At 39.0% G+C, this 9,525-nt stretch overlaps 1 long non-coding RNA gene across 3 annotated transcripts in view; it reads left to right on the forward strand.

The window, feature by feature from the left end:
- Nucleotides 1-629, forward strand: part of LOC114137834 (uncharacterized) — a 75,040-nt gene extending 74,411 nt beyond the window's left edge. For 2 of the 3 annotated variants that reach the window (XR_003594111.1, XR_003594115.1), the window contains exon 6: nucleotides 365-629. This is a non-coding gene — a long non-coding RNA (uncharacterized LOC114137834). Of the gene's footprint in view, nucleotides 1-360 lie in introns of all 3 variants that reach the window. The other variant, XR_003594112.1, reaches the window with a different exon arrangement.
- The last annotated feature ends 8,896 nt before the right edge of the window (nucleotides 630-9,525 follow it).

A 9,525-nucleotide genomic window follows, 5' to 3' on the forward strand; every position in this document is an offset into this window, starting at 1 on the left:
AAGAATGATTTTGTGCAAAACGATGTCATGAACATGTTTGTTATTGTGCACTAACCTATCCTAACCTGTTCATGGGAGCATCATATGTCACCTTTAAGTCATGTTTGATATGTACAACATGTTATAACAAGTGATGGTTACATATTTGCTTGATTGTGCTATAAAATCACACTATGTCTGGAATATACGTAATATTACACAATATTGCATTGTTTTCTCTCTCCTACTAGAAATACATAGATGTTTGTGTTTGCAACAGGGCAAAATGTGAGAAAGTTTAACGTGAATAAAAACCCTTTTAACGCTCTGTGTTTTAAAACCATGCATTGAGGTTTTTTGTTGTTTTGCATTAATTTTGAGGAAGAAAAACTCCGGGAGCAGAACAGTGACGTATGGATGGAAATCCACAGTGGGTCGGTCGACGGCATATGGAACTGTGCTTCCTTTTGATTAATCGAACCCCTCAGAAGACTAATACTCTGAAGGGAACTGGAGGAAATAATTTGTACAAGAGACGATGTTGAGAGTGATGACAAACATAGCTTAGTGTTTCCCTGGTTGCACCTCAGCCCTCCCTTCCGCCCTCCGGTGTCGGCTTTGAAAGTGCGTCCCTCCTCAATAAATTATCGTGTTACACTCATTTGTTTTCATTACTCCATCAAAGCGAATCTGGTCAAGGAGCGGCCATTTTCCGCTGTAGAGAACAAATGTGACTCTGGAGTCACTTCGAGGTTAAGCAAACAGCGAGGAATCTGCAGTTTAATAAAGGGTTAGACTCAGATTCTTATGTTACCACTAAAGAAAGCAGCAGCCACTGGACTGCAGGATGGAAACGGAGCGCGGTGGCGGTCGCTGCACTCTGAGCTAACGTTTGAGTTGCTGTCAAGGTTGCCAGGTTTGACTGACAGTTTCCAGCCCAAACATGACATAAAACCTGCCAAAAAAAAATCAGCCCAGATCTCAACCTCTAATGAAACTCATGTTAATAGTTTCAGATATAAATATATATAAAATGTCGGATAGTATAGATATAATTTCAGTATGTTTTAGTTTTAATAGTATAGAAAAAAGTGACACTGTGCTTTGCTACTAAGGATCAACACCATGACAACTTTATAATAAGGTCAAGAAAAGGTTTTAACTAAAAAAAATAATAGCAAGGGAGAGGTCACTTATGCTAGCTTGACTTTGATGACTAACATGTAGATGTGCTGCAGAATAATTATTATTTTTTTGTTCAGTTAAAGATTGAGCCTGAAAACATAAAACTGTAATGGACTGAATGTTCTGCTCTTTGAGTGTTTTTGTTGATGTGGAATCCTGATACACTAGTCCAGCTGTTGTTAGCCAGTTACTATGGCAACGAGTCTGCGTGTAGCATAGTCATAGCGAGCCACGAAATAGAATAATACGAATGTCTTTGAGTTATTCTGGAAAGATTTTTCTGCGTTTTGTTTCCTTTGCTGTGGTGCACTGCACTAAATTAATAACTCCTCCATCTCCAGGTTTCATTTTGTTAATCAGATTGTTCTACTGCGGCAGCGCGGCTACGGATGGCATGTAAAATAATCGTCTGTTTGTGCTCAAAATGCTCAAAATTTCCAGATCTAAACAATAAAATGCAACATGTCTACAGTAACCTTGATCTGCTAGGTTATTGTACTTTGGACGGGCCATGTTTTGTGCAGCCCAAAGCCGTTTCATCTCAATGTGTTTAAATCCAGTCTGGCAACCCGGGTTTCTGTTAGGACGAGGCTGATTCACCTCTGATGAATAGCGTCTTCCCCTGTTTGGTGTTGGTAAACAAAAGTTGTAAAAGGAGATGCGTGTCAGAGAAACCGGAGGGCGAGGGGTGAAGGAATCCGGCGGCCCCAGCGGACAGGTGGAGGTAAGCCGAGAGGCGCGCCACCCAGGGGGAGGATGAACTTGAGACGTGTCCCTCACCGTCCTGCGAAGGTGGAGGTCAGCAGACAGCCGCGCCGACGGGCAGAGACGCCCCAACCAGGAGGCGGGACCGGACCCGGCTTCCCTCTGATGAAATGAAGCCACCGGGAGGCCAGGTCAGTCACAATTAGGACTCATAAAATATAATCAAAAGCTCAGAAGCGGGGCTCGGGTGGTCGGGGCCAAACAGAGCCTGGCTTTGTGCTGCGAGAGGAATTACTGGAGCGTGAAACAGACACAGCTTGTTTGGTGACTGAGATGTATCTTTGAATCAACTTCTAAAGGTTAAAGCACTATTGTCCATCTCCTTTTAAAGAACGAGACAGTAGCTGTGTTTCCATTACAAATGTTCTGCTTCTATCCTCCACAAATCTGGAAGAAACTTCCAAAAAAACTGCAAAACAGCTGAAACACCGAGTTCCTTTACATCAAAACTAAAAACCCTCCTGCTTAGAGTTGCTTTGGAACCATAATAAATGAGACATTGACATCGTATTTGATGTGTGTCAATGATTTTGATGAAGGCGCTCATCAACATATAATGTCTGTTATTGGCTTCTCAATTAGTGACTGTGGTGTTTTTATGACTTTATTTTTAAGATGTAAAGTACTTTGAACGTTGCTGAAATATGCTGTACAAAAAAATTGATTGATTGATTGATTGATTTAAATATGTGCAAGACTGTCAATATTCTGCTAAATGTTGAAAAAATACAGTTTCACAATGAGGTTCAGGTTTTTCTCAAGTTTACTTGTATTTCAGCAACAAGGCAATTCAAAGTGCTTTACATCATAAAAACATTATTCAATAACCAATTATGAAACAAGCAATAATCATTAAATTCTCTCAATGTAATGATTATTTCAGTGTAGCCAGTGTTCATTTTACTACTATTCAAAAGTAGCTCTAGACTGATGGATTTTAAGCCTTACATGAGTCCTTTAACCCTGGAAATGTTCTTCACAAGTGATAGAAGACTGACTTTGTAACTGAAATTAACAGTTGAAATAACAAATAATGCAAATTGGAGAGCAGTAGAAGAAGAAGAAAGCAGCCTAAACCCACAGCAGCATCACTGATGGATGATGGAGATGATTATTGAGGATTTTAGATGTGAGAAGGAGAATTTTAAATTCTGGATTTAACATGTAGCCAAAGAAGAGAAGTTAAAATAGGAAGAATATGAAATATGATTTGTGTTTTTAATTTCCTAACCTTAGAGGTTTGTTTTGCAGCAGCGTCTCTATCTGGGCCGTTTTATTGTTTGTGTTTTTGAAAGCCGGTAATTAAAGCAGCTGCGAATTTGTATTTCTGTTGTCTGGGGCCTTGGGGCAGGATTAACAGCATTTAGCATTTAGCATTGTGGGGCGCACTCCGCCCCCTGAAGTAGGCGAGATAAAAAAAAGAAAAAAGGAAGCATGAGTTTATTATGGGAAAAAAATACAGTTTGTTTATGTAATCGCTACAACTGAGTCAGTTTTTATGATTTTTACTCAAACATATGGAGGTCGCAGTTGTAACTGAAGCTTCTTTCATGCAAACTTTAGTTTTATCGATAATTTTGAGCCTTTAATTTAACAGACGTGACATCTTACCACCAGTTTGGTTTGTGGTTTTCACACCGAAGTGACGCATGACGCCAAAAGGTATTTGGAATGGCGGTTTCTTTCTGACACTCATTAACGGGTATTACAAGAACACGTCAAGCGTGAACATATTTCCAATCTCCGCAGAACAACTCGAACAAAGGCCGACGTTATGGGCGAGGAATCCTCAGATGCTAACTCGTCATTATTCCCGCCTGCGGCTGCACCTGAGGGTGATATCTCGACTCCCCAGCTTATTACACCTGCCCGTCAAGCCGCGGCTCGGAGCGATCTGCCCGGCAACAAACAGGATCTGAGCTGCCGTTTGGAATGACCTGCTGCACAGACTTGCTTGCTGGGAGGAAGTTTTCTGTTAGCGGCGGTACTTTTGAGGGCAGATCAGGATGATAAGCTGCTGAGAAGGTAATAAGTAATTTTCACTGATTCATTATTCAGCTACCTTGACATACCAATGTCCACACAGATAACATCTGCTACAAATGAGACATTATACAGAGCCACTGATTTGACTCTGAAGTTTGTTTGCTTTTACTCTACTGGAGGCCCGCAGGTGTGATTCAAGCAATATGCATGTTTTGTTGTTTAGTTGTGAAAAATTCTAAATTTGTTTGTGTTTATACTTCCATTTGGGTCTCCACTGCTTCTAAAAGCAACCAAAGTTTAGAAAAAAAAATGGCAATAAGTTCATTATTTTGTGGTGTCTGGAAAGTGAGCCGTTTCAGAAACCTTCTGAATGCAACGAGCCAAATCAGGAGGCAATGCCTGTTACCTAGCAACCCCAGCGGAACACTGCCCATTACCTAGCAACCCAAGCTGAGTTCCAGAACGTTTGGTCAGCTGGTTTTTATTGCTGTATGCTCCATACAATGGCTGCTAGAAAAGACAAGTGTTCTATTGTTGACTTAGATTCCAGAAACCACGTGCTGTGTTTTTGTTGGTTGTGCAGCAGGCTCCACTTCTGCTTTTCAAAGATGTTCAGTTGCGTAATCTGTTTGCATTTAAAGTGACAATAGGCTTTAAAACAGCTCATTCTAAAACTGAGCAGACTAAAATCTCATTACCTAACAATGTTTTTGTGCAAAATATTTTATGAAAATGTTTTGTTTTGTAATAATAGCTCACATTTAAATTTAGTTTAAATGTTATTTCTTTTTTTGTTTAATAAATATGAACTCTTCTTTAAATGCCTGCATGAGTACGTTGAGGTTTGCAGACATTTTCTGGACGGTTGTCTGTGGCTCTGTTTACACAATAACACCTAATTTGGTAACATCTGTCCAAAGTACATGTTTGGAAATTGTCCAGAAATTTTTGATTTCTCCAAATGAAACTTATGAGGCTGAGCAGTATTCTTCTTTTAGAGAGAAATTGCTTTCTCCTTCTAAATCTGTTTATTGGGGATTTTTGCAATTTCTCTGAGCATTGCATTGTTTAATTTTATTTTAGATTCATCACAACAATTCAATAATTAATGAAACTGATTAAACTGATGTTAATTATCAATAATTAGCAACAAGAATTTCTTTAATGTTTCTCTAATTCTCTTATTTTCCTCCCTGGAATTGAATTAATACACAAAACTGAATGACAACAACCTGCCAAACTCTGAACTTTTACAAAGTTTTTAAATTTGCATCACTTCAGGGTGTAATCCAATGGAAGCAGTAAGGGTGTACTTAGTTTTATACAGTTTAGTAGCTTCTGTTTTAGTCTGATTTGTTTCGTATTCATTGTTCACATAAAGGAACCGTCTGAGGATGGCTGTCAGGAAACACTGCAGAGCTGCAGGTCTTGTTGTAAAACTCAAACATTAAGGTGTCAGTCAGATGGGATTGGTATTTGTGTTTAGCATCTGAAGTGGATTTACAATATTTTTTTCCCACAGTAAATAGCAGAATGCATGCAGACTGGTTGTAAATGTGCAGCAGGAGAGAAAAGTTTACTTTCCTCATACATTCCTCCACCTTAGCTCTGTCATAAGCTATTTTCTGCTCCACTGCAAATCCTAATTGATCGAGTTCAATCTTAGCTTTACATTACATGGGCAGATGACATCATTTGATACTGATAGTTCGCAGCGCTCTCCCAGGCTAATGTTGTTTTGCCAGCTTTTACGGCAACGCACCGTCTAGACAAAGGCATATGTACACAGAACCGGTGTGTACAAATGTTTAGACAATCATTATTTTAATTTAAAAATTTTAAGGTTGACTTACCTCTGGTGGATAGTGCCAGTCATTGTTGGATGAGTGTTATGCTAAGGCCTCCGGCGCTTTGGTTTTCCCTGCAGCTCACATGCTTCATGAGGCTGTGTCAAGAGCGAGGAGACAATGGAGCAATTTATGAGACAGCTGAAGATCAGGTTCTGCTGTCACTCACACCTTCTTCACAGATTAGACTCCAAACTGATGCAGGGTGCATCCGCAAAGCAACAGAGGACACATGTTTCACGCTTTTATGGTAGGTTCAACTTCCTGTTTCTTTGACGGCGTAAATAGATGCATCAAAGACAGAAAGAAAAAATTGCAGAAAACAAGGAACTTTTTGAGTTTGAAACGTGGAAAATTTGTTAGAAAAATTAAGAAATTTTTAGATTAATCTCAGAAATGTTCTGGAAAAAGGTTTTCTAACAAGTTTTCCACTTTTGAAACAAATCTCCAAGTTGTTTTTTTCAAAAATTTATTAAATTAATCTTTTGAAACCGAAATTTCCAACTTTTTTCTAGAACATTTATGAGATTAATCTCAGTTTCTGAGGTAAGTTTAAAAAAAACTTTTGAAATTTCCAAGTTTGTTCTAGTTTTTGAGATTAATTTCAAAACTTTAAATTTAGAAGTATTTGCACTGACGTACGGCAGTAAATGTGAATTTTTGTTACTCTCCACATCGATCACAAACTGCAACTGAACATTACGTTAGACTGAGGCAGCAGTGTCGTAAAAGTAATAAATACTGCCACCTGCAGGTGGGAGTTTGCATCACTTAAACCCAATTTTTGTCGAAAATTATCAATAAACTCAAAATTGTGGATTAGGGCAAAAAAAATGTGGGAATGTGTTGACATTGAATGAATTTCCATAATCGTGGAATCGCAAAATCCGGAGGAACTAAGTCGCTGCGTTTATGTTACAAATGTGCACAAAACTTTATCAATATTCTGCTAATGTCGACAAAACTTTGCAATTGCAGTGTTTCAATTAAATACAAAATATAATTAAAATCACGCTTCTAAAGTTTGTTCATGAGGAAAGTCATTCTGTCGTCTTTGTGGTTTTCGACTCGTGACTCGTTTGATGCGAATAAAATGTTTCCATGGCAGATTTGTGACATGGCCAAAAAAACCATTTCCTCCTAGTGCCAAAACTTTTCATTGAAAAACAAGTTTTTTTTCAAAGTTGCTGTGTTACCTTAAAGCAAATTTATTTTTTAAATGTCAAATTGGGCAGTTATATGGTCAATGGAAACGCAGCAACTGGTGTAATTTGGCAGTATGAAGGTAAAAACTGCTGTGAATTGATCGATAAAATAATAGTCTATAGGGCCACATTAAAAGCTATGGCGGGCCGGGTTTGGCCCTTGGGCCTCGAGTTTGACACGTCATCATAACTTTTATTTTCAAAATAAATGCATACGTCTCTCAGATATTTCTGTTAAAAGGTTTTGCCTTTATGTTAAATTCAGTCAAAGTTTTCTGCTGTAACGTCACCAAAGCTTCACTGTTTACTGTTTTTTTTCTCCATATGTAAAAATCTTAAGCATCAAGACCCCATTTCCTTCCGACATACCATAGTCACTCTTTTTAACAAGATAATTAAGAGGCTGTGAAACATCAGTCACTTCAGCCTTTATTGGCATTCATTTCTTCAGGGTAGCACAGCAGCCTCCCAGAGGGGCTTCTAAATCAACCTTAAGACCCAAGACTAGTGCTTTAACCCTTTGACTACCCCGCTCTGACTCCGCCCCCTATTCAAAGCTTGTCCTTTGGACATTTACTAATAAACAACAGGTCAGCACCTGCAGTGGCAGGTGATTTATTTGACCCTGAGCAGCGGGGCGGGCGTAGCTTTGAGGAGAGGGAGAGACCCTGGATGGAGGAGCAGCTCCTCGGCCCTGGAGGCCTGGAAGTCGACGCCCCCTCTCTAAAGCACTTACCACTCACTTAGTTCTGCTTCTCATCTGGCCGGTTTGCTTTATTTCACTCGTAAAAGATGGCAGAATAATTCCAGTTTATCACAGTGAGCTCATAAAGACCCTGAAGGGAAGGTGTTAGCGGTCCCTGTGGTCCCACAATGCCTTGCAACAGCTTTTAGTCACATTATAAACACAAACCTGAATGTGTTTTAACATAGAGGGGAATATTTAGGTCTTTCAAATTGTGTTTATGAATAGAAATCTGAAAGGTGTGGCATCTTTGACCATTTTTCTGAAAAGAATAACTCAATGTTTGTTGCGCTACATTCACACACCAGACAGATGCGACCAAATCTGACTTTTTCCCAGCAGTTTGAACGGCACAATTCTGACCTTTTCACTCCCAAAAAATTCAATCTGTGCCACTTCCATATATGGAACTAAATCAGATACATATCGTTGTCAACGTGTCTGCAGTCAGAACGGTTATGTTGCATTTAATCCGACTTTTACGTTGTTGGCGTTGACCCGATGAGATAAATTCAGACATAAATAATGGCTGAAAATTATCGTTACGAAATTCTGAAAGAAGCAAAAGCGCATCACATCAGAGTTAGACAACTATTGGCCTGGACTACAGATCCAAACAGACTTACCTACAGACGCCAGTCACAACTCAGAAATTTAGGAATTAATCTCACAAAATTTATAGAAAAACAGAAATTCCGGAGTTTCAAAGGTGAACATTTGTTTTCTTTTAAACTTCTTCTCCGTGTGTTCCCCGATTTTCATTGGAGGTTGTCAGATCAGTCCAAAACATTGCTAATATCAATACCAAGTCGGTATCAATATCAGATCGTTACTAGCTTGCTAAGATCGATACGTTAGTTTCAGATTCCACCTTGAAATTTTGTTTTATTTCTCTACTGCAGTTTCTCAAAAATGTTTTTTTGTTTGAATTTTCTCTCAAAATATTTTGCTCATTGTCTATATATTAAAAAAAAAAAACATTAAAATCATGTTAATATGTTATGAAAGCATTTTGTAGTTACCTAAAAACTTTGTCCAAATTCGGTCCTAAGAGATCAGCTTGGGTTGCTTGGTAACGGGTAGAACTCCACTGGGGTTGCTAGGTAACCTGCTGGGCTTTGCTGGGGTTGCTAGGTGACGGGCAGTGCCTGCTGATTTGTGATGTTACATTCTGAACGTTTTTGAAACAGCTCATTTTTAAAACATTAAAATTATTGCCAAAAACCGTCTGGATGCTTCTAAAAAGCTGCTAAAACGGCTTTTTAGACGCAGTTGAGACTCAAATGAAAGTACAAAAAATGCAAAATGTGAATTTTAAATAAAAAGTATCTAACAGCATTACAGGTCCTGTATTTAGTTAGTGTTGGACCGATTTGCAAAAACCGCAGTATCACACACCGATAGTGTTCATGATGTTCTCTAACAATTAAATCTTACACACACGCTGAGTATGTGTGTAACAATGTTTTGGGCTATCAAGTAAATCCCATCAAAATCCACAGAGGTTTGTTATCGAATATGGAAAAGTTTAAGGGAATGAATGTTTCTGAGTGGCGCTGTACGCGCCGTCACGTTGAGAGGAGGAGGAACGAGATTAAAGGACGTTTCCACATCATCTGTCCACTGGAACGAGCTGATCAGACAAGGCAGCGCGCAGGATGTTGTACAAGGACCTAACTACAGCAGAATTACAGAGTAACAGGAAATTAAAAAATTCTTGCAATGCCGATTCACCACTCAGAGTAATTCTTCTGCAGTCGGGCCTGACCCCTCCGTGAACCCCGGCCTGAAAAACGAGGAGAAAAAAACAGTT

The sequence above is a fragment of the Xiphophorus couchianus genome, chromosome 22 (assembly GCF_001444195.1).
Source record: "Xiphophorus couchianus chromosome 22, X_couchianus-1.0, whole genome shotgun sequence".
Classification (NCBI taxonomy): Eukaryota; Metazoa; Chordata; class Actinopteri; order Cyprinodontiformes; family Poeciliidae; genus Xiphophorus; species Xiphophorus couchianus.